We start from the raw sequence: 23,749 nt of genomic DNA on the forward strand, positions 1-23,749 counted from the left end.
AGAAAAAAAAGACTTCACATTTCCAGCAACTAAAGCCAAGAGAAATGAAACTTGAAGTATTTATTTTTTACTGTCAGGGAGGTTGAGTGGCATGAATGAACACATTTTGTATTGCGAGAAACCATATTTAAATTGAAATGTACAAGTAGAGACAGTTCTTACTGTTCAGTACACTTTAATGATGGATGAACCAATGAAATGCTATTTCCTGAAGATGCTGTAACATATTACTGTAAACATTGGCTAAGGGAGATATTGTGTCACAGTGGTAGTATACCTATCTCTGGAACAGGAATTCTAGGTTCAACACCTATCTGAGGTATGTAATAACATCTCTGAACAGGTTGATTAGGGAAATGTCTAAATAGCGGTAAATGCCTTTTTTCATTATTTCAACAACTAATTACAGGCACTACTTTAAGGATAGCTCTTCATTAGTGTCTGACTCTATATTTCAACCTAGTCTTCCCCTGAACATTCATCCACTAAGCACTAGAGATACCACAACACAATACCAACGAGCTTATTTAGGTGCAGACACATGCAACAATTGAGGAGTGGTGAAACAGGCACTGTGAATGCACAACCAGCCCCAGGCATCTCCACTGGACCTTATCCCATGGCTCTGTACTGCTAACTGAATAGCACTAACCATCATGGAACATGGCAAAAGGAGAATGCAGGAAGCAAAAAAAAAGGAGTGTTTCACATCATCATGAGAAATGTATACATTTGAGTTTAAAATACTTCTTTCTGCTTGGAGTTTAGCAACAGTTATATTTATACAGAAGAAAGTACCACAGTAGCAAAAATACATACCACCCACTTTGTTCCATTATAAGTATATCTTGTGGCAGGTAGTACAGCACTTTTCAATACAGAAGGACTCAAATTTACAAAATTCAGGTTCAGCTACCAGGCATGGGGTACGTAGATGGACTTTCACTGACTCTGTCACTATACTAGATGCAGAAAAGGGCAAAACTCATCAATTAAAGGAGAGTTGTTGAAATTAAAATATTTGTACTTTTGCTCTATGTTTAAAAAAATGCCAATATTGAAAATTCTCAAAACGAAAAGCTCTAATAGTGCTCTGCTTCTTTTCAAATTCTTTTGGGAATAGGCCAAGAATCGTAAATGTTAATCGGATTTACTTGTCATGTGAATCATCCACAATTTATGTTGTGCAAGACAATTAAAATCTGGCCAGTCACAATTACTGGAGAATCGAACATTATCAACATACTTGTGAGTAAGACAAAATTGCTAGCAACAAAATTAAGTCAAAAATTAAATATGCTGTTGGGATTCTAAAAGTTACTTTGGTGAAACCATAATTACTGGAAATTAATCAGCATTTAGGAGAAACAATTGTGACCATTAACTTGAGTGCTAATTAAGAGAAATTTCAAATATTCTCTGCCTTTATATGAGAAATTAAAGTTATTTGTGTCTACCTGTGTTTATTTGGCACTACCTGATTACTGTCAATCTGCATAATCACACAATCTCCAATTGTCAGAGATTTCTTCCTCACTCCGTGTATATAACCATCATGTGAGATGCTGGTCTCAGCTGGTTGCTGTTCCTTCACAATGTAACAATATGATCAGTAAGGAGTTCATATGATCTGGGCTAGTTGAATATTTTTGATGCTGCAAAGGGGGACAGAGGTACTTTTCCTGCAAGAAGTAAGCTCGCCAGAATAAAAGACGTGGATTGAGACACCAACCCACAGTGACACCAGCAATGGAATAACATCACGAATCACAGCACAATGTGAGTGTAGGGAAACAAGGTGATTGGTGAATAGGACTGGTGAATATTTCTAGTCTTACAGTCCACATTGTTGGTGGGCCTGGATAGAGGATTGGTTAACTGATAAAAAGGCAGAGGTTTGGGATAAGGGGAGCATTTTCAGTATAGCAATGTCGTAACCAATGGATTGCCACAGGGATCAGTGTGGAGGTTACAATCATTTACAATATATATGAATGACTTGGGTGAGGAAAGAGAATACACTATAGCCACATTTGCAGATAACAGAAAACGGCTGGGAAGGTAACTAGTGAGGATGACAAGAAGGAGTCTCTACAGGAGTACAAACAGATTAAGCGAGTGGGCAAAAACTTTGCAGAGAGCAAATAATGTGGGGAAATTTGAGGTTACAGCAGAAAAAGAGGAGCTGAACATTACTTAAATGGAGAATGACTGTAGATCCTCCTGCATGAATCACAAAAAGCTAGCAACCGGTTCATCAGGTAATAGGGAAGGCAGTTGTAATGTTGGCCTTTACTTCGAAGGGAATGCAGTATAAAAATGGGGAGATCTTACTAAAACTATACAGGGCATTAGTCAAACCCCAGTTGGAATTCTGTAAACAGAATTGGGCCCTGAATCTAAGGAAAGATATACTGGCATTGAAGGCAATCAGACTATATTCATGAGGCTATTACTAGTTATGGACGGGCTGTCTTATGAGGAGGGGTGAGTAGGTTGGGCTTGTGCTCATTAGAGTTTAGAAGAATGTTGACCTGCCTTTGGGCACATTCAATGTTCATGATTACAAAATCTTCTGATGGTCTTATATCATTGAGATGGTGCATGAGGTTGACAACATGAAAACTCTGGTCATTTTCCAAAGGCTGCTTTTCAGTTAGTTGGCTGTTCACTTTGTTGACATGTTTGTGTATATTTGAATGGTTTTCTGTGGTGTCAGGGTTGTGTTGTGCCACCTTATTGATCTCCTGGGTCTTGTTTCAGGGTTTGGTTTGATTTTTGAAGCCAACCATCTTGCACTTGCATTCCAATGTCCTCAGGTCCTATCTGCATTGCAGAAACAAGGAAATGGTAGACAACTTCAGGGGTGAGGTGACAAATCACATCTATGACACATCTTTTTGGTTTGCTGCATATCACTGACTGAGGCAATAGTGCTGACAGCACCTAAAGCATATAATTGATGTTGGCCTGCTAATGCAGTCTTATCTTGATGTTTATCTTTAAACAAGGCATCAATGGCCTGGCCTTTTATCTTAACCAGATCATCCTGAGAGTTTTGGTTGCAGTAGAGGCGATTACTAACTCAGTTAGTCTCCCAGTGAGTTCCTCTTCAATGAAATCACACTCATCTGGTGGCAAGGTCATCAATGTACTCTTGATGTTTCTGTCTGTGTGACACAAGGCAAAGTCTATTAACCTGGAAGTTAATTTGTACCTTCAGCTGGTCCTCAAATGCTTTCCAGATCTTCTCTGGATCCTTTTTTACAATTCACGGAAAAGAGCAAATGTATTTATTTTGTGAAGCTCCTCCTTGCCAAAAGCAAGAAACATTTTCATTGATATCCCTTCAGGATTATTTATGGTTTGACTTGTGAAATAAAACTGCATATGTTGGTTAAACAGGCGTAATTCAGTGAAGATGTCACTTGCTGTCCAATCCACAATGAAATGCTGGCCTTCTGTTTTATTCATTCATGGGATGAGGGCATTTCTGGCCAGGCCAGCATTTATTGCCAATCCTTAATTGCCCAGAGGGCAGTTAAGAGTCAACCACATGGCTCTGGGTCTGGTGTCACATGTAAGGATAGCAGTTCCCTTCTCTCAAGGACATTAGTGAACCAGATGGGTTTTTCCAAAAATCGAAAATGGATTTGTAGTCATCATTAGACCCTTAATTCCAGATTTTTGTTGAATTCAAATTCCACCATCTACTGTGGTGGGAATCGAACCCAGGTCCCCAGCACTCTCCCTGGGTCTCTGGGTTAACAGTCCAATGATCCATAGCCTTTTTTTGAATGAAGTAAAGTGCAAGGCTTCTTTGTTCCTTTCTGTTATTTAGTTTGCCTGTATTACCTTCGATTTTTTTTCTTCTCTTGCTTCTATTTTGCTTTATTTTTCACAGTTATAGCTTCTTTAAGAAGTCTTCTCGGTCTTTAAGAAATAAAGGTCATTAGTAGCAGATTTCAGTCACTAGAGGGAGAAGTGATGGTATCATACAAGCTTTACCAACAAACCACAGCACAAAGGTAAGCTTTTCTGGGTTAGAAAGTCAATTTTTAGTGCTTAAACCTCATTTTATTTTCAAACAGAAAGGCACAGCAGTTAAACTGATAATATCGTTTGACGGTCAAGATTAGTTTTCAGCCTGTACGAAAGGTTTTAACTGCTGTCATTATTTTTAAAACTATAAGAAGCCTTTTGACTGCTCCATATTTATTTTGTTAAGAAATGGGATTAAAGGGCTCCTAGCTTAATAGGTCTTGAATATCAAGTAAAAATCTATCTCCTGGGTATTTAAGTTGGAGATCTTTATTCAAGTAAACATGTTGTGGTTGGTCCTCTGACTGCTCTACAATCCAGGGCTGACTAATTTTCAGTAAGAATTTTTTTAATGCAGTTACTAGTGTGTATTACCGTTCTGCCACCGTGCAGTGATGTGGGTTGATATACTACTGATTTGCCACACTCACAGTGTGCTACTTTTGTTAGCTCTTGTAGCGTAAGGTCAAGATGTGGGTCGTGTAGTTCTGAAGAATTCAATGAACATTTATTACAGCTCTTCGTATTTACACATGTAAGCTACAATCACAGGTACATCAGTGTCTAGGTTCAAGCAAACCAATTCAGGTATAGTGTCGCACATTTACCTCAGTGTGCCAAGCTGCAAGAGGATAGAAGAAGATGGAAGCATGATGGTACAACATCACAATGGGATGGTGATGACATCATAAGCACTTCCCATAAAGGTATATCATATATCTGCAGTGAGACATGGTCCTACAATGGCTGCCTTGTATTAAAAGAACTCATTGACGGGTAGCTTCCAAACCACCAAAATGAATTTGAAACCTGTGACATCAGGCCTCTCATGGACAACCCCAACAGTGATAGACCTGAACGCTGTGCTGCTATCATGGCTCACAAACACTGGCACTAGGACATTGTCATTGCTGATCTGAGTGAGAGATACTGGGAAGGAGAAGACCAGTTAAAAGCACAAGGGCTGAGTAACCCAGAAGAGGAATGTCAACTCCATGTGTTTGTCTTGCCATAAAAACACAAACGTCGACTATCTCAGCTATGCCCTTGTTGGATAAATGGCACTTTGGCTCACCCTAAAAGTACATCGTACCCTCATGCACACCAATCCTAGAAGCACCCTTGAGGCCTAAAAGGAATTCTACTCCAACCTCAACCCAAAACTCAGAATAGGGAGGGTCAGAAATCTTTGAAAAGAGATGATTGACAGGAAAGGCAGAGGGAAAGCAAAGCCAAATGCCAAGACTGTGGCCTGGTCAGAACAAACATGCCATCTCTCAGTCCCCTTGGGCTATGCCCTCATTCTGATGAAGGGCTCATGCTTGAAATGACGATTCTCCTGCTCCTCGGATGCTGCCTGACCTGCTGTGCTTTTCCAGCACCATACTTTTTGACTCTGATCTGCAGCATCAGCAGTCCTCAATTTCTCCTCCATTCCATCAGAGAGGCAGATACAATACCTCATGGCAACAACCTCTCTCCAGGCATTAACACCAACTTGATCATATCATCCAAGCAAGGGATCACAAAGAGCTGAACCTGCTCACTGACCATCACTTAATCTGATCAACTATCTCTATCAACCTGTCCCAAAAAGTGGCAATGCCAGTAGAAGCACTGCCAGAGGAATTTCAATGTCAATGGACACAAATTGTGACAGTATAGAGGGAATTACCATGCTGATTTAAGATTCAAAAACCTGCAATATAAAGGGCTGGGTCTCAGCACAAAATTTGACGAGATTGTCGTTTCAGTGGAAGCAAAAATCCCAGGGGAACAGAAAACGAAAAGGCCCCCCCACCCCCAGATTCTTGGGCAGCTGTTGAAGTGTGGTTTGTGCTCAGAACCTCTGCTATAAACTGGACGCAGACTAATCCAAAATTCTGTCAAAATTGGTATTATTAAAGTTTTGAATCATGGCAAGAAAACTGTACTTAGAGGGAGATGTAAGGTGCATTGACCTCACCAACCACGTCTGCCAACTCATATCCAAGTGCACAATTCCATTTACCAGCCTTGTGAATTCATGAAATCTATCCAGGGATGTTTGCTGTGGCAAAACAAATTAGTGTCGGTTGTCAAACTGTTGGCATTCCCACAGGAACTTGTACCTTGTCATGAGCTTTTCTCAAAATAAGCCTTTATAGTATTAAATATTTGATGTGGTGCAGAAATTATTAATTAAAATGAATGAACAATGTAGTAAGTGTATCATATGTTTGTGAATTTCAGTATGAACTGACTGGAAGGACTTCTTAGTGTCTGGGAACAATCGGCCAATGAGGTGGTCTGTTTTTCACTTATCTTTTCAATGACCTCCAACTTCCACTTGGCAGAAACCAATGTAACGCTAGATTTGATGTCACTGAGAACGTTGTATTTTCCCTCTTCCAGTCATGGGTGAAAATGGATAAATGATACTGCTGCACTCCACCTCTTCTCTCATCCAACAGGTCTTGCCAAGATTACGGTGGGAAAAAAGTCTTATTTTCCGGCTGTAATATCTGCGCAGCCTGTATTTAAAATGGCTTTTTAGCCCTCAAGAATTGGGTTCCTTTGTCATTCAATCAGGGAGGGGTTGTACACATTTTAGAAGAGGAAGAAGCTGAGATTATTGTGTTCATCTTGACTTGGATGTGCAAAATAGCCATATAAAATCAAAGTTTAAACATCATTTTTATGTTTACTTTTCTGTGTTGGGTTGCTGGCAAAAACTGCATCATAGCATAACTCCCACCTGTTAGTGTCATGGAAACTGTACTGGTGCCAATGAAAGCCAAAGCCCAAAGCCATTATGTGTATTCAGAATGCTAGTTCTACAGAAACATAGTGAGAAGAATAATGTTTAATGTGCTACCCCTTGTTTATTAAGTTATTTATGGAAGAAGCATTGCTCCAAGGCTTGGTAAATTTAATATAGACAAATTAACTAGTCTCTTAACAATGCACAGAGTTCAAAATGAGTTCAAAATGCTCCTGTGTTTTATTTGATACATGGTATGACTACATTCTGTTCTGGATCAGTGGTGCTGGAAGAGCACAGCAATTCAGGCAGCATCCGACGAGCAGCAAAATTGACGTTTCGGGCAAAAGCCCTTCATTACATTCTGTTCAAAACAAAGTCCACACGTTTCTATCCTTCTAAAGGATCACATTTTTGGAAATCTAATTCATCTTGTTTTGATTTTAATTTTGTGTTTTTCTTCCTAGGTTAGTAGCTGATAAGGTCACTGCTGAGATCCCTGCACTTGAAAAATCTAATATCTTCTTTTTGGAATACAGCGATTTATTACCCCTAATATCTTATTACACCATTTCTATAGCTTACCTATGTTGTTAATGTTTGACTATGTCAGCCAGGTAAAAACAAACCAAAAAGAAAGACTAAATACTGTAAAACTTTTCATCTGCGTGACAGATGGGATGAGATGCACTCATGAAAGCAGTACAGACTGTAAAAGTGTATCCATTTAACCAAGTCATCCTCCTGACAGAGTGAGGATAAATGTACTTATTGTTCTCCCATATGTGAGCCCCCAAGGAATTAAAATGACTGTTGAACCAATTTATAGAACTACATTTAAGTATCTATTGTAGAAATATATAAGGGTTACATAATCGCTATTTACTTTTTGTGTATTTTCACAGAGACAGGATGACTGATGACATCAGAATGCATAGGTTAGAAGGAAGATGGACAGGTAGGGTCTGGTTAATAGGGTGGGGTGGGGTGGAGAGGGAAGGCTGGGCCTTGGATGAGGTGGGAGGGGTGGTGGGGAGATTTGGAAGCTGGTGATTTCTATGTTAAGGCCTGGTTGTAAGCTCCTGAGGTGGAAGATGAGGTGTTCACCCTCCAGTTTGCAGACAGCCTTATGTTGACGGTGGAGGAGGCCCAGGATGGACATGTCATTGGGGGAGTGGGAGGGGAAGTTGAAATGGCTGCAAGTTGAAATGGAAGGTGGTGTGTGATTGGAGGGTAAATGTTCCCTGACCATAAGTGTTCCCCAAACCAGCTCTTGAGTTTGCCCTCCGTCTCTCTGATGTAGAGGAGACCACATCGGAAGCAACGAATGCAATAAACCAGGTTAGAGGAAATTCCCCTGAGTCTCTGCTGGACTTGGAATGCTTCTTTGGGGCCTTGGATGGAGATGAGGAGGGAGGTGAAGGCGCAGACTTTGCACCTCCTGTGGCTGCAGGGCAAGGCGCCAGGGGTGGAGGAGGAGTTGATGGGAAGTGTGGACCTAACAAGGGAATCACGGAGGGAATGGTCCCTGTGAAAAGTGGATAAGAGTGGGGAGAGAAATATCATTTTGGTAGTGGGGTTAGACTGCAGTCCGGCAGCGATTCACGTGCATTTCATCCAACCTGAGTTATTGCATCCATTGCTCCCGATGTGGTCTCCTTTTCTTAATGATCTCTTTGGCGACACGGAGGGATATGGACCGGGTGCTGGCAGGTGGGACTAGATTGGGTTGGGATATCTGGTCGGCATGGACAGGTTGGACCGAAGGGCCTGTTTCCATGCTGTACATCTCTATGACTCTATGACTCTATGACACTGCCACCTTCAGCCTTTTCACTTGTCTAGGGATAGCGTGGAAGTGATATATGGGATTGAATTTCCTAATCCTTTATAAAGGGACTGAATTCTTCATGAAGGAACTGAGGGTCATTGACATTAATCACAATATCTAGAATGTCATAACAATTAAAGAATGCTTTCAGGTGTTCCATAGCCTCACCAGTCATCACTGAGGTCAACTGACCTACATCCCAGTAGTCAGAGTAGCAATCTATGTGACAAGGTAATTAATTTCTGTCAGAGTGAAGCTTTGCCTATGGTCTGTCTGGAATATTGAGGGTTGTCAGTAGCACTCTATCTTGCTTAGCTTGGTACTCATTACAAGCACTGCACTGATGTGGTCCTTGATTTCATTACTCTTTTGTGGCCACAGGAGCACTTCTCCTCAGACTGCCTTGGTGGCTTGCATGGATGCATTTTGTATCTCACCCAGCAACCCTCTGTGGATGATGATTCAATTGCCTTTGTACAATACGCTGTCTTGGGCTCGCAATATGATCCTATGATCACAGGAGCATCCTTGAAGTTTCTACGCCATCTTTTCATTGCTGTTTCTTGCAACACTTAGAGAGATGTAGGAATTTATCTGGATTTGAGCATGTCTGTCAAGTTCAGTATCTTTGCTGGGTTGATGTTGAGCCTCATGTTGGATCTGGGACATTTCCCTCTCTGCTATAGACTCTCTCTACTTCTCTCAGAAAGTACTGGTCTCAACAGCATGTCAGTGATGTACAACTACTTTTCTTGCTTGGACATCAAATCTAGACAAAACTAGATAAATCTAGATTGGGGCGGCACAGTAGCTCAGTGGTTAGCACTGCTGCCTCACAGCACCAGGACCAGGGTTCAATCCCAGCCTCGGGCGACTGTCTGTGTGGAGTTTGCACATTCTCCCTGTGCCTGTGTGGGTTTGCTCCAGTTTCCTCCCACAGTCCAACGATGTGCAGGTCAGGTGAATTGACCATGCTAAATTGTCCATAGTGTTAGGTGCATTAGTCAGAGGGAAATGGGTTTGGGTGGGTTACTCTTCAGAGGGTTGGTGTGGACTGGTTGAGCCAAAAGGCCTGTTTCCACACTGTAGGGAACCTAATCAAAACCTTTGTGACCCAAGTAACTTTGTCCACAGATGCAGGAAGCAGATACCCGCTGCTTTAAGAAAATGCTTTGAAGTTCCTTAGGTTGGATACAACTGTCACTCTGTTTCTTTCAAGCAGATGTTAATGAAAGCCTTCACAATTAAAGACAATGGCCAGATGCTCTTTCTTGATCTGAAGAGTAGCGTCATTTTGTTTGTATTAGCACAATGGATGCAAATGCAACCGATTGTCCTTGCTGCATTGGGATTGCCCCAAGTTCTGTCTCAACAGCATCATATTGGTGAGGTGGCTTCATTTATATCATAGTATTTCAACATTAGCATTTTCATTACCCATTGCTTGAATTCCAGCATGGAATTATATTGGTTTTATATTGGCGGTCTAAAGATTCTAGTTCAACATTGGGTGTATGCCTCAACAGGCCTTTCCAGCATCATATGCAAAAATGGGAGGATGGTTGGTGGGGAACGGACATAGGCACTCTGCCCTTTTGATGTTCCAGCTGGTTTTCTTTATCCACTAAATTCCGGGATGCTATTAGTGCACTAAGTGTCAGCAAATTGTCCGAAAAAATGTAGCATATCCGATTCAAAGGATGGAGAGGAAGACGATATATTATAGAAAGAGGATTCTGGAATCTACAGTCCCACCTCTGATCAAGAGTAGCGACCTTATGATGGTGTCAGTGCCTAGATTATTCAGAATTAACGTGATGAATTCTTTGCATGGATGCTAAAAACAATGAGCTTGATGGATTCTAAAACTTTATGTACAAGATTACCATTACACTTTCTCAAAACAAACTGTGCTACAGCCATTGAGTATGAATTGCTGATAAATATTTGCCTAATTTAAATTGGTGATCATCCACAACGGTTAGCATGGTGGCTCAGTGGTTAGCACAGTTGCCTCACAGTGCCTGGGATCCAGGTTTAATTCCAGCCTTGGGCAACTGTATGTGTGGAGTTTGCACATTCTCCTCATGTCTCTGCGGGTTTCCTGCCACAGTCCAAAGACATGCAGGTTAGGTGGATTGGCTGTGCTAAGTTGCCCAATGTATCCAGGAGTGTGCTGGCTAGGTAGATTAGCCATATAGAGTAGTGGAGCTTTATCTGGGTGGGAGGGCTGAATGGCCTTCTTCCACATTACAGAGATTTTATAATGACAGTTCACAGTTTATGCTGGGCGTAAAAGTCAAACTTTCTTTTTGGAATGATTTTGGACATATCAAATGTGTACACCAGTATCTATGGTAGGATCTTCCTCCTATTCTCATACCCATTCTTGCTGGTCTGCCACCTACTGTTTGGCACAACAGTAATGCCCTCATACCAGCTTCCTTCAAGGCGTATTGTATCCACACCTAGACTCTTAGCTGCTGTTAAAATGTTAGGCATGAAGTCATGCACAGGAATCTGCATCTTTGAAATAACATGAAGACATTAACATGCAAATTACAGTTTCTCGCAGGCTAAATAAAACTTAGCATTAATCATGAGGAATTATCCATGTGAAATTCCTGTTCACAATACCTAAACTGAACTCCTCCAGGCTCCCTCCTGGGACTTCGATCTGACCTGGTAGTTGCCTTCATCACACAAGCATTGCCTGGACCTCTTCAATGGGTGGTCTCACAGCCTATGTATAACACTGACGAAATAATGATCCAGTTATACTTTTCATCCTGAATTGGCCAATTTTCAGTAATGCATCCCAATGAATCCAATATTAGAGAAACTCAGTAATCTTAAACAAATATTAAATATTAGTCTTGGTGGAGTTCTGAATTTGGTCAGTATTAATAAAAGAAGTTGGACACTCTTTGATATTGTTTTATTCATCTTTTATTAAGCACTCCCTGGTCCTTACTATGAAGTGGTGTTATTTTGTTGTAGTTTGATCAAATTAATTTTTCTTTGTAAATATGCAACCCACTGCACAACAAAGGAATAAAAAAGCTGAAGAAAAATATCAAACTGATTTTTCAAAAATTTCCAAAACAGTGTAAAACTAAATGAAAGAATTTGCCACCTAAAAAGACAAATGTGAAGTTTGTTTAGGTATTGAGCTAACATCTTTAATTTTCTTCTTACATATGGCATTACCCCCGTAACAAGTTAGCAGCTAAAATAAGTGAACTATACACTCTCTGAACTACAATAAAATGGACATTTCCACTTATCAGCTAATTCAGTCTGAGTTCAAAAGAAACCCACTGGTTTCCAATATTATTTTTACAGCAAGTCCAAACAACCACATGTATACAAATCTCTGGGGGTAATTTTGATCTTGTGAAACAATATAAAGCAAGTGACAGTGATTAGTCTGTCCATTTTACATATTTCTCATTGTCTTCCATGGGAATAAAATTTGGAGAAATATTAAGCAGCAGTTGACTCACTGTCACCCCTTTTACGATATTTTGCAAAAACAAAATGAACCCTTTGTTACTTATTTGAGATTGTTATTATGGCAGATTTTCCCATTTGTATCTAACATATTGCTTTGCATGGGCACAGTGTGTATAAAAGTGGCAGATTCAATTCTATGCCATACTAGAGCCTCGAGGTTATTCCTGATGAAGGGCTAATGCCCAAAACGTTGACTCTCCTGCTCCTCAGATGCTGCCTAACCTACTTGACCATCTTCCATCTTGACCCTTTTCAACTCTGATTCTCCAACATCTGCAGTCCTCACTTTGTCCCACTTCGCCCTTGATTATCACTCTATTTAAATTACAGGCAAGTTAAATAGAACTACTTATTTCAACACATTAGCTTTTGTCCTATTTATTATGGAAAATGGTTCATGCCACCAGTACTTATTGAGTTAAAAGAGCCAAAATACTCAACCTCCATTATCAAATGCAGGCTATAACTCCAAAATTCAAGGAACTCCATGTGACATTATTTGACATTGACACGGTCACCAGTGGCACTTGTCATCTCTGACTTTCTTTATGATCCTTCAGTGTTGAAAGGATTGTCTCTATTACTAATAATACAATAAATTTCCTAAGAGGTATCATTCCTTTTAATCGTCTTTCAGGGTCAATGTCTTTTTGTTCAACAAACATTAATTAATTTTGCAAAACCAAACGTTAATATGATTACTTTCTTTCACACAGAGGAGCTCAGCACTGTCAATGATACACTGCATATATTCCTTATCAGGGTTTGAAAGGTAGGGAAGTTTAATTTGATTTTAGAATATTGAATGCTCTTTAAATGAGAGCTTTTATTTCACTTTTATGAAAACACATACGTAAGACCGCACAAATTTACAAATACTGCATTCTTGGAACTTGAACATGTTGCAACTAATGCACAATTAAGATGTCAATCAGAATAAAACCGACAATAATGATGCTATAACACAGATGGCCTTGTGACAGGCACACGAGAGCCGTAAGCAATGCTCTATAACCCAAGTCCGCTGTGCACTGTGTAAATTGGTGCCCTGATGGAGAGAGCATGTTGTAGAAAAACCCACTTTACTAATTATGGGTCCTTCACATTTTTTAGATTGCATAAGGGAACAGAGAAATGCTATTCATGAGTCATAAGGGAAATGTAGTCTAAATAGAGACTTCACTGAACGTGTGGTATACAGTAACATGAGAGGCTAACGTGGCTTCCAAAAGTTACCGCAATTGGAGGAATGTACAGAAGAAGTTGCTAATGTAAGCAAAGGGGATTATAATCAATGATGTCATGCTCCTCTATATATCTATATGACAGTCCATGATTTTAACTTTACTATATATGGAAGTGAGTGTCAGTTATTTCATATTGATAGAAACTATTCCTCCCCTTTATTTTGGGCAATTTATTCTGCACACAAAGAATATGCAAATGTACCAAGTACTTTACTCAGCAAAAGAGAGAGAGAGAGAGAGAGATGATGGGATAATTTTGGGCCTTTACAACAAATTATAAAATGTACACCTACTAAAGCAGCTGAGAAACCCTGTGTATGTTACCGTTCAGATGCCCCAGCCAGTAGTAATGCCTTGAAAATGAGGTGGAAGTCTATAATCAGCACACGGGCCCGCATTCTACTGGACCCAGAGCATCAGAATCACATTCCGATGACTTTGGGGTCATAAATGCTGCAGTTGGAAAATCATCCTCGATTGCTTTTGCTGGAATTCTGCTGAAATGACTCTGTCTCCTAGGTGGACCCTCAGTGGAAATTGTTTCAGAAGCAGTTCCCATGGCACTATGAAGCTGACAAATTTTGCTGTCAATGGCATTAAGTTGTCTCGTATTCCAGCTCAAATTTGTGCTGTGTATTTTCTTTAAATCACAAGAAGTCATGAACAAACGACCAACATTTATTGGTCATCCATAATCGTCCTTCAGAAGTGGAATAACTCCACAGAGGCCCGTACCCCATCAGCACTTCACCCTTTATACACACATGCCTAGTATTTGACGCTGGTCCAGCTTCCTCAGAGCAAGCTCTCAGAGTGAGCAGAACCTCTGACACTCCTGTTTATATCTGTCAGCCAGGGCTCCCTGATGGAACTAGACTAACAGCCCCAGTTAGGGGACTCATATTTTATGAGGTCTACCTGGCTAAGCTCAGTGTAATCACTACAAGAAGGTGTGTTGTCATCTTGAATACAACTGGGTGGCAGCTGAATGTGGGCCTCTGGTTTTAATCAGTTTAATCCATTGAATTTAAATTCCGCAGCTGCTGTGGTGGGATTTAAGTACAAGTCTCTGCATCATTACTGGCAGCACTACCAAGGTACTCATGTACCCCGTGTGCATTTTAATTGCGCACAAATGACTCAAATTGCATCAAACTGCAATCTGCAGCCTTGCAATACTGGACACCCAGAGTATCTCAGTACACCTGGAATCCTCAGTTGCTATAGGCTGAGCAGATGGTGTGCCCAGGATACAACACATCCACAAAATAATATCCGCTGTTTCGAGCAGCAGATGCTAAGCAGCAGCAGTTGTGTCAACTGCAGCCAAGACTCTGAGTGCCTCCAAAGCGGAGGCCACACTATGGAAGAATTTGGTCGATCTCAGGGAAAGTGGCTGGAAATCAGGGCGCATCCTTGTGCTGGGAACCTACCATCAGTGCCAAAGATGTATGAGGGATGAAATGTACCTCAGGCAGCCAGTTGGAGATCCCTACTGCTTTGGCCACGGAAGGCCAACTCAGCCACACTACTGGCAGATAATGTCGAAGCCACGATGTGAGCCTTCAGGGAGGGTTAAAGCCTCAGAGGCTGGACAGAGCTTCAGCTAGTCAGAGCTACTGCACTGAGTAGCACCAGGGAGGAAGCTGTGGGTGCTGCCGTGGGAGCAATTCTGGAGCCCCAGGCTCACAGAAGACACAGGACCAAATATCCGGGAGTGGGGATGCAGGGAGGTGTTCTTATTTGGGACTTTGCGGACCGAGGGAGGACGAGGGTAGGGTTTGGAAGCAGAAGCTGGAGGGGACTCCTGCCAAGCAACCCCGTGTGCCAAGTATGGTGCTTCGACTGGGCACTGACATCCTTTGAATGAGGTCTCCTACCCCACCACTCCAAAAAAAAAACAAGTGACCAGCTTTTTACAGGAGCAACTTGCAGTTGGGTTAGTGTCAGAGGCTGCGGCTGAGTCTGATGACTAGTCTTTCATCAGTCAATTACAGACCTCAGTCCGTAGAATCCCTACAGTATGGAAGCAGGCCATTCAGCCCATCGAGTCCACACAGGTCCTCTGATTAGCATTCCACCCCTACCCTATAACCCTGCGTTTCCCATAGCTCACCTACCTAGCCTGCATACCACTGGACACTATGGGCAATTTCCCATGTCCAACTCACTTAACCTGCATTTCTTTGGACTGTGGGAAGAAACCTGCACAGACACAGGGAGAATGCGCAATCTCCACACAGGCAGTCACTTGAGGCTGGAATCGAACCTGTGTCCCTGGCACTGTGAGGCAGTAGTGCTAACCATTGAGCCACCAGTTGGGTGTTTCCAGCTGGGACTGAATCCTCTGGCAGAGGTGAGAATATTGATGTGCCTGATGAAGTTCCCTTCCAGATTCCAATCTCGCCAGCTCCAGCAGCAAAGCATTTCACATGAACAGAAATTTGCACTGTTGTGTCTCAGTGCCTTAGAGGTATATAGTGGAAATTTATGAGCAGTAATGTGAGATCCAACTGGGATGTTCAAAGTGTTAAAGGAAAATATGTTCCCCATTGACCAGCGTGCCTCTAATTAAATACCACTTCCTGAATCAGAGGAGTTCTTACTTTCTTATCATTGCCAAAGTTTGAACAGTTCTCATAAAAAATGCATATTATTTATAACTAATGTTTAAATTCATCATCATTAAAAGCCACATATTGGGCACTGCATGTTACAGAAATAGACTGGCTACTTTCCTCATCATTCCATCCATGTCTGAAATACCATTCCACTTGAATATCATTCAGCAGAAAATAGCTAACGATAGCTAAAATCAAAATCACCGAATGTGTAAAAATACACATGCAGTAAACCAGGATGAAGCCAAGGGTTTTCCTCAGAGACTGTATTTTGTGGTGCTTGATAGCTAAATCTCAGGCTAAATAATTACTCATCAAAATATGGACAAATATATCAAACCCCTGGGATTAAAGAGGTGGTGATAGTTGAGTTGCAAAACTAGCAGAAAAAATAAAAAGCAAAGTATAGACACTGTTTGCTTATTGGGCTGGAGGCAGGTATATAGTGGTGAATGCCCAGTGTCAATATATTAATGACCTGGACCTAGATATATGGAGCATCATTTCAAACTTTGCAAATGGCTCAAAGTTTTAAAATATAGGAAACTGTGAGGTAATAGTAACAGTCTTCAGATTATAGAAGCTGATAAAATGAAGAGGCATGTGCCAGATGAAAATGCACAGACATGCCGTACTTTGGAAGGAAAAAAGGTAGTATGAAGTAAAAGATAAAATAGGGAGATGGTTGGGCTCCCATCAAAAATCTTTCAAGTCACCAGGGCCACCTGGTAAGGCACTTAAAAAAAGTAATGGAGCTCCTTTGCTTTCTGAAGAAAAGCCATAAAGCTGATACAAAGCCATCCACCCTCCACACTTCATTTCTCTGACGGAAACATGTTCAAGTCAAAGGGTTGATATTTCCCAGATACCAAACAGCATGGACACTAATGAGAACAGCAATAAGGAGATTTGCAACACCACGAGTAAAACATTCCAATTTCCAACCAAGTGTTGAACGGTGAGATGAGCCTATTTACATGAATTAGCGTGTATTAACATCTCATCATTAATGTCACCTCGTTGATATGCGGCTTCCTGTTCTCTCACTCAGCGGATTGAAACTGGATGGTGACAATTTCTGACATGAGAGTCAGAGCAGTTACCTGGTGACTCCGACTTCCCCCTCAATCCTGTAGACCTCCATCTTGGACAGCCAGCACCAGCATCTCAGGGCACACTCTTTGAACAGTGACCACAACCACTTCCATCCACCAGGGCCTCCAGGACCCTGTTGGCAAAGTGGATTGTCAATTTCTCTCTGTCTGGCATGTTTGTGGCAAATGACAAAAATCGTATGGTCTAGCTTCAGACGGCCAGCACTTGACTAGCTGCGCTTCTGGGCTTCAAAGATGGGGCTGGTGCTAGGAATTCTGGGAGATTTTGGCACTGGTGAGTACTTTCACCTGCCATGAGAGGATGAATATGACAAGTGGGGTGCCATAGGGACGGGTTGCACATAAAATGAGGCAATATAATGTGAGACATCTCACCAATGCTCATGGAGAAATCCTCCATGAAACTAATCAGATTGAGACCGTCAGTTTCTGGTACAATTTGGCCCTAAGTTTCTCTGCCTATGTAAAGTTCAACATCCTAAAATTGTCATTCTGTTTTGAACCCTTTCCAAAGCACCAACTTCATTTGGTATACCCAAATATATTTCAAGATGGCCTAATTGGTGATCCATGACCATGCCCAAATTCAACTTTCTTCATTGCAATTCCTGCTGATGCACTTCCACAATGGGCATGTTGAATGCTTCCTGTAACTGTAAGCATCAGTTACATTATTGTATCCATATCCATAAAACTGATTGTTATTCTTAGTGTCAGCTTTGTTGATCCAGATGATTAGGGTTTTGATTATTTCTGTATGCTATGTAGTCAGATATTTGGCACAGTCATCAGGTTTTGGAATACTTTATGCTGCGCTCTCTTCAGGATCTTTTATGAATATAGATGGCTTCGGCTGTGAGACTCCATTAGTCACCCCCTCCCATCCTTCATCACCCACTTGATGAAAATCAGATTGCCAAACATGAAGTCAACTTTGCAAAAATAAATATCGAAGCATTCTGAGTTGAGAGCTGTGTCCAGTTTCTTTTGGGAACTGTCCAACCACGAACAACAGAAAAAGTATATTGCAGGAACAAAACTAGGATAATTAGTGAAGAAGGTGAAAAAATTAAGGTTAGTTACTTAACTGGTATTTTCAAAAGCCATTAAAAGTTTAGAAGATGCTACTGTGAAAGTTTGCTTTCAATGTTTGGTGAATTATACACAAAGGGAGCATATACTTATTGTTATGAAATGAAAGAATAAAAGCAGAAGTTAGCAGAATTGTTTCCTCAAGGCTATGGCACAAGGAATATTTTCGCACAAAATAAGTATGCCCCTAGGAAAACTGTTCACAGTGACTATAACACTGCCATCTACCTGACAATGTGGCAAATTGCTCAGGTATGTGTTATCCATAACAAGCAAGATAAATTGAAACCAGCCAATTACCACCCTATCAGTCCACCCTGTATCATCAGCAAAGCCATGGAATGAGTCACGGACAGTCCTATCAAGCATTACATGCTAAGCAGTAACCTTCTCACAGATGGACAGGTTGGGTTCTGCCAGGGCTACTCAACTCCTGAATTCATTATAGCCTTGATTCAAACGTGGACAAAAGAGCTGAGATCTAGAGGTGAAGTGAGATTGACAGCTCTTGACATTTAGGCTGTGTTTGACAGAGTGTGGCATCAAAGAGCCCTGGCAAAACTGGAATCAATAGGAATATGGGGTAAACTCTCCACTGGTTGGAGTCATACCTGATACATAGGAGAAGTCATCTCAGCTCTGTGACATCTCTGCAGGAGTTCCTCAGGGGAGTGTCTTAGACCCAACCTCCTTCAGCCACTTCATCAATGACCTTTCCTACATCATTAGGTCAAAAGTGGGGGTAACTGCCAACGATTGCATAATGTTCAGCACATTCACGACTCCTCAGATACTAAAGCTGTCCATATTCAAATGCAACAAGATCTGGACAATATCAAGGCTTGTGCCGATAAGTAGCAAGTAACATACATGCCACTCAAACACCAGGCAATGACCATCTTTAATTAGAGAATCTAATCATTGCCTCTTGAGGTTGAAGAACATCATCATCACTGAATCTCCCACTATCAATATCTTGGGGTTTACTATTGATCAGAAACTGACCTGAACCAGCTACATAGTTACCAAAGCAGGTCAGAGGCTAGGAATTCTGAGGTGAGTAACTCACCTCCTGTCTCCACAAGACCTGTCCACCATCTACAAGACAAAAGTCAGCAGAATGCTGGAATAGTCCTCATTTGCCTGCATGAGTACAGCACTTAAAAATCTTGACCCAATCCAGGACAAAGCAGCCAGCCTCCCATTCAACACCCTCCACAATCTCTCTTTTCACCATTTAAGCACAGTGGCAGCAGTGTGCACCAACTTAAAAAGATGGATTGCAGTAACTCAGCAAGCCTTCTTTGACAGCATCTTCAAACCCACAACCTCGGTGAACCAGAGCAGCAGGTACAGGGATGCATCTCACCCTTAAGTTCCCCTCTGAGTCACACACTAGCCAGGTATGGAGACTTATGAACATTCCTTCATTGTCCCTGGGAAATAATGCTAGTAAAAGTTGACAAAGCATCAAAACCTGATGGTTTCTAGCTCAGCCTTTCAAAGGTAGGAGGTGAAGAGTTTTCAAATGCTCTAGCTAATTTTCCAACGCTCTTTTCATTCAGTTATTGTCCCTTTAGATTATGAAAATTAAAAATGGTGAAAAATAACAGGTAATTATACATTTGTTAGTCTAACATCTGTTGTGGGCAAGTGAGTTGAATCTATAATTAAGGATAGTGTGGAAATTGATTTGAGCTGATTAATGAGAGCAGCGTGAATTTGTAAAGGATTGACAAGTCCAATCCAAATTTCTGAAGAAGTAACTGGAGTCGACAAAGGAGTGCTTATATGTGGAGCTTATATGAAAGGCATTTAATAATGTTGTAGAAAAGCAACTGTTCACTAAAATTAAAACTCACTGCGTGGAAGTTGAATTAATGATCTGAACATGGACTGCTTCAGTATCTGAGAAGGCGTGAATGGTGCTGAACATATTGCAATCGTTGGCAATGATTTGATTAGAAGATTGGTTTGGCTGTAACATTCAGACTAGTGATATTGGGCGTGTACCTTCAAACAGATGCTGCTGCATTGTGCTGGGCTTCAACTTTTGGCCTCAGTTATTAGTGACTTAGATCCTAACACAATAAAGAGCTCCACATCTAAGTTCGTTGATGATACAAAGACATGTGGTACACCAGGTAGTGGTGTAGATGGTAGTGAGATAAATGCATGATTGATTGAAAGACCAGGAGAAACTGGGAGCAAGCTGATTTGTATTCACATCAAATGGGAGATTATTTATTTAGGATCAAGAATAGATAGCTCCAACTATATTTTTTAAATGGCCAAAAATGAGAAATAGTGTATGTGCAAAGAGATTTCGGGGTTTATGTACTTGTATTAAAATGCAGACGTCAAATACAGAAACATCAAGAAGACTATACGAATGTTCATTGTTATATTTAGAGGGGAAGAACATAAAGAAGAGGACATTTTGATGCAGCCATACAAAGCCCTGATTAGATTATGTTTGGAGAACCATGTCCAGTTGTGACACCCCACCTTACAAAGTATATTTTGGCTAAAGAAGGAATGTAGTGCAGGTTCACACAAATGTAACCAGTTCTCCAAGATTATAGATTATGAGGAGCAATTATATGAACTGGGCCTGCACTCTCAAAATATAGCAGGTCACGGGCTTATTTGGTTGAGGTTTAAAAACCTTTGAATGGACTCGAAAGGATAGACAGAGAGAAATTGCTGGTGGGGGAGTCTAGAACAAGAGAACACAGCTGACAACACTGGGCCATTCAGGACAGGAATTAGAAAACACATCCTCACACAAGCTGTGGTAGAAATGTGGAATTCTCCCCTGCAAAAGGCAGTGGTTATTAGCTCAATTAAATATTTTTACATTGAAGATCAATAGAGTTTTGGTAGACAATTTGTGTGAGGTGGGAAAAATAAATATTTGATTTTGATTTGATTTGATTTAATATTGTCATGAACTCAGATATAGTGAAAAGTATTGTTTTGTGTGCTCTACAGGCATTGTACCATACAAAGTACATCTAAGGCACTTTGTATATATATCACTTTATTTATTTAGGTTCTATTACTTTTTATTATATTACTTTGTTAACATCATCTGTAATTAATTTTTATCCTTCTGTAAACGTCTTTCTCTCAGCAATTAAACAATGTGTCAAAAATATTATGGAGCTGGATTTGAAAAGCCACTACAGTGAACGTTAAGATACAGCTGAACTAATATATACACCTTTATTTATTGATGCTAATATATATCCTTGAATAACATCAAATGGCATATCTAGTCCAAAGCAATTTCTCTGATGGAGTTATATATAATCGGAGAAAGTAAGATGCTAAGAAACGGGGGGGTCAAGAATAGACTATTTGGCCCATTGCATCTGCTTTGTCATTCAACATGACCATGGCTGATCCAATTATCATAAGGGTGCCACTTTCCTCCTGTCAGCCAAATCCATGACTCCTTTCTAGATCAACAAACAATCTGTCTAACTCAGACTTGAACTTATTCATTGAGCCAACCTCTACTGCTCTCTGTGAAAGGCAATTCCTAAGACTAACGATCCTCTGACAGAAGAAATTCTAAGAGACCCTTATTTTAAAACTATGTCCCCAATTCTAGATTCCCCTATGACGGGATACATTAACTCCACATCTACTCTGTCAAATCCCCTCATTATCTTGTATGTCTAATTGAGATAATATTTGATTCTTCTCAACCCCAATGAATATGGGCCCAACTGCTCAAGCTTTCCTCATAAATCAACTCCTTCATCCCACAAATCTTCTCTGAATTGCTTCCTGGGGAACTATTCCTTCCTTAAGGAAAAAAACCAAAACTGAACAACGTACTCCTGGTGCACTCTCACCAATGCCCTGTATGGCAGTCACATCACTTCCCTACTTTATTCTCCATCCTCCTTGTAATAAGGGTCAACATTCTTTGTCCTATCCTAATGACTGACCAGACCCAAATACTAACTTGCTTTAATTCATGTACTTGGACATCTGGACGCCTCAGCATTCTATAATCGCCCTCCATTTAAATGGCACATTTCATTATAATCTTCCTGCCAAAGTGGACAACCTCACATTTTCCCATATCATTTTCCATCTGCTAATTTTTTTTGCCTACTCACTGAATACATCTTCATCCCTTTGCAGATGCTGTATCTTTCTCACAACTTGCTGCCTAACTTATCTTCATGCCATCTGACTACAATTCAGTCAGTCCCTCAATCCAAGTTACTAATATCATTCGTAAATAGTTGAGCACTCAAGCACTTACAGTTATCCAACTGGAAGCTGAACCATTTCGCCTGGTCCTTTGTTTCCAATTAGCTAATCCTCTGTCTAAGAAGGTCTGTTACCCTCAATGCCATGATTTCTTAACTTGTACAGTAACCTTTCACGTGACATCTTAGTGAATATCTTTTGCAAATTTAACTATTTTATGTCTCATGGTATCCCTTATTCCACTGTGACTGAAAGCACTCCAATAGATTTGTGAAATATGATTTCCTTTTCACAAAGTCATGTTGACTCTACCCGATTATATTATGTTTTTCGAAATCACTTGCTAAAAGATGCCAATTTTTCCCAATGCCAGATGTTAAATTAACTGGACAATGCTTTTCTGTTCTCTAACTCCCTTGTTTTGTGCAGAATGCTGTAACATTTATGATTTTTCAATCCACAGGGGCCTTTTAAGAAATTTAGGGTATTGTGTAAAGTTACAATCAATATACCCATCATCTCTGCAGTCATTCTCTTGCTTTTGCCTCTTCATTTCTACTAACATCCTCTCTAAAGATAAGATACAAAATACTTGTTCAAAATCTCTGCCATTCCTTTGTTTCCCATTATTAATTTCCCAGTCTTGACTCCTAAGGGACTAATACTCACTTTAGCTATTATATTCCTATTTTAATACAGACAGGTGCTTTTACTGTCAGTTTCTGTGTTTTTTGCTTGAGTTCTCTCGTGCACTAAATTCTTCCTGTGTGTTAGTTTTAGTCACCCTTTGATGATTTCTAAACTTTTCTGAATATCAGTGTTACCACTAATCTTTGCAATATTATACAACTTTTCTTTTGATTTGATACCATCCTACAGCCATGGATGGAAGGATGAGGCATTTTTCTTGTAGAATCTTTTATTTATTATGGAATATATCCTTGAAATATTGTTTTATTGGGAGTGGTCAGCATCAGGTGACTTACTGTAAATGGCCAAGATAGCTAAGTGGCTACTCTTTCCTACAACTGGCTTCATTTGGGACAGGGTAAAAACAATGACTGCAGATGCTGGAAACCAGATTCTGGATTAGTGGTGCTGGAAGAGCACAGCAGTTCAGGCAGCATCCGAGGAGCAGTAAAATCTACATTTCGGGCAAAAGCCCTTCATCAGGAATAAAGGCAGTATTCCTGATGAAGGGCTTTTGCCCGAAACATCGATTTTACTGCTCCTCGGATGCTGCCTGAACTGCTGTGCTCTTCCAGCACCACTAATCCAGAATCTGGTTTCCAGCATCTGCAGTCATTGTT

The 23,749-nt window shown here is 40.6% G+C and overlaps 1 protein-coding gene across 4 annotated transcripts in view; it reads right to left on the reverse strand.

The window, feature by feature from the left end:
* LOC122554987 (retinoic acid-induced protein 2-like) overlaps nt 1-23,749 on the reverse strand; it is a 77,783-nt gene that overhangs the window by 12,443 nt on the left and 41,591 nt on the right. The window lies entirely within an intron of this gene.

The sequence above is a fragment of the Chiloscyllium plagiosum genome, chromosome 12, assembly GCF_004010195.1.
Source record: "Chiloscyllium plagiosum isolate BGI_BamShark_2017 chromosome 12, ASM401019v2, whole genome shotgun sequence".
NCBI classification, from domain to species: domain Eukaryota; kingdom Metazoa; phylum Chordata; class Chondrichthyes; order Orectolobiformes; family Hemiscylliidae; genus Chiloscyllium; species Chiloscyllium plagiosum.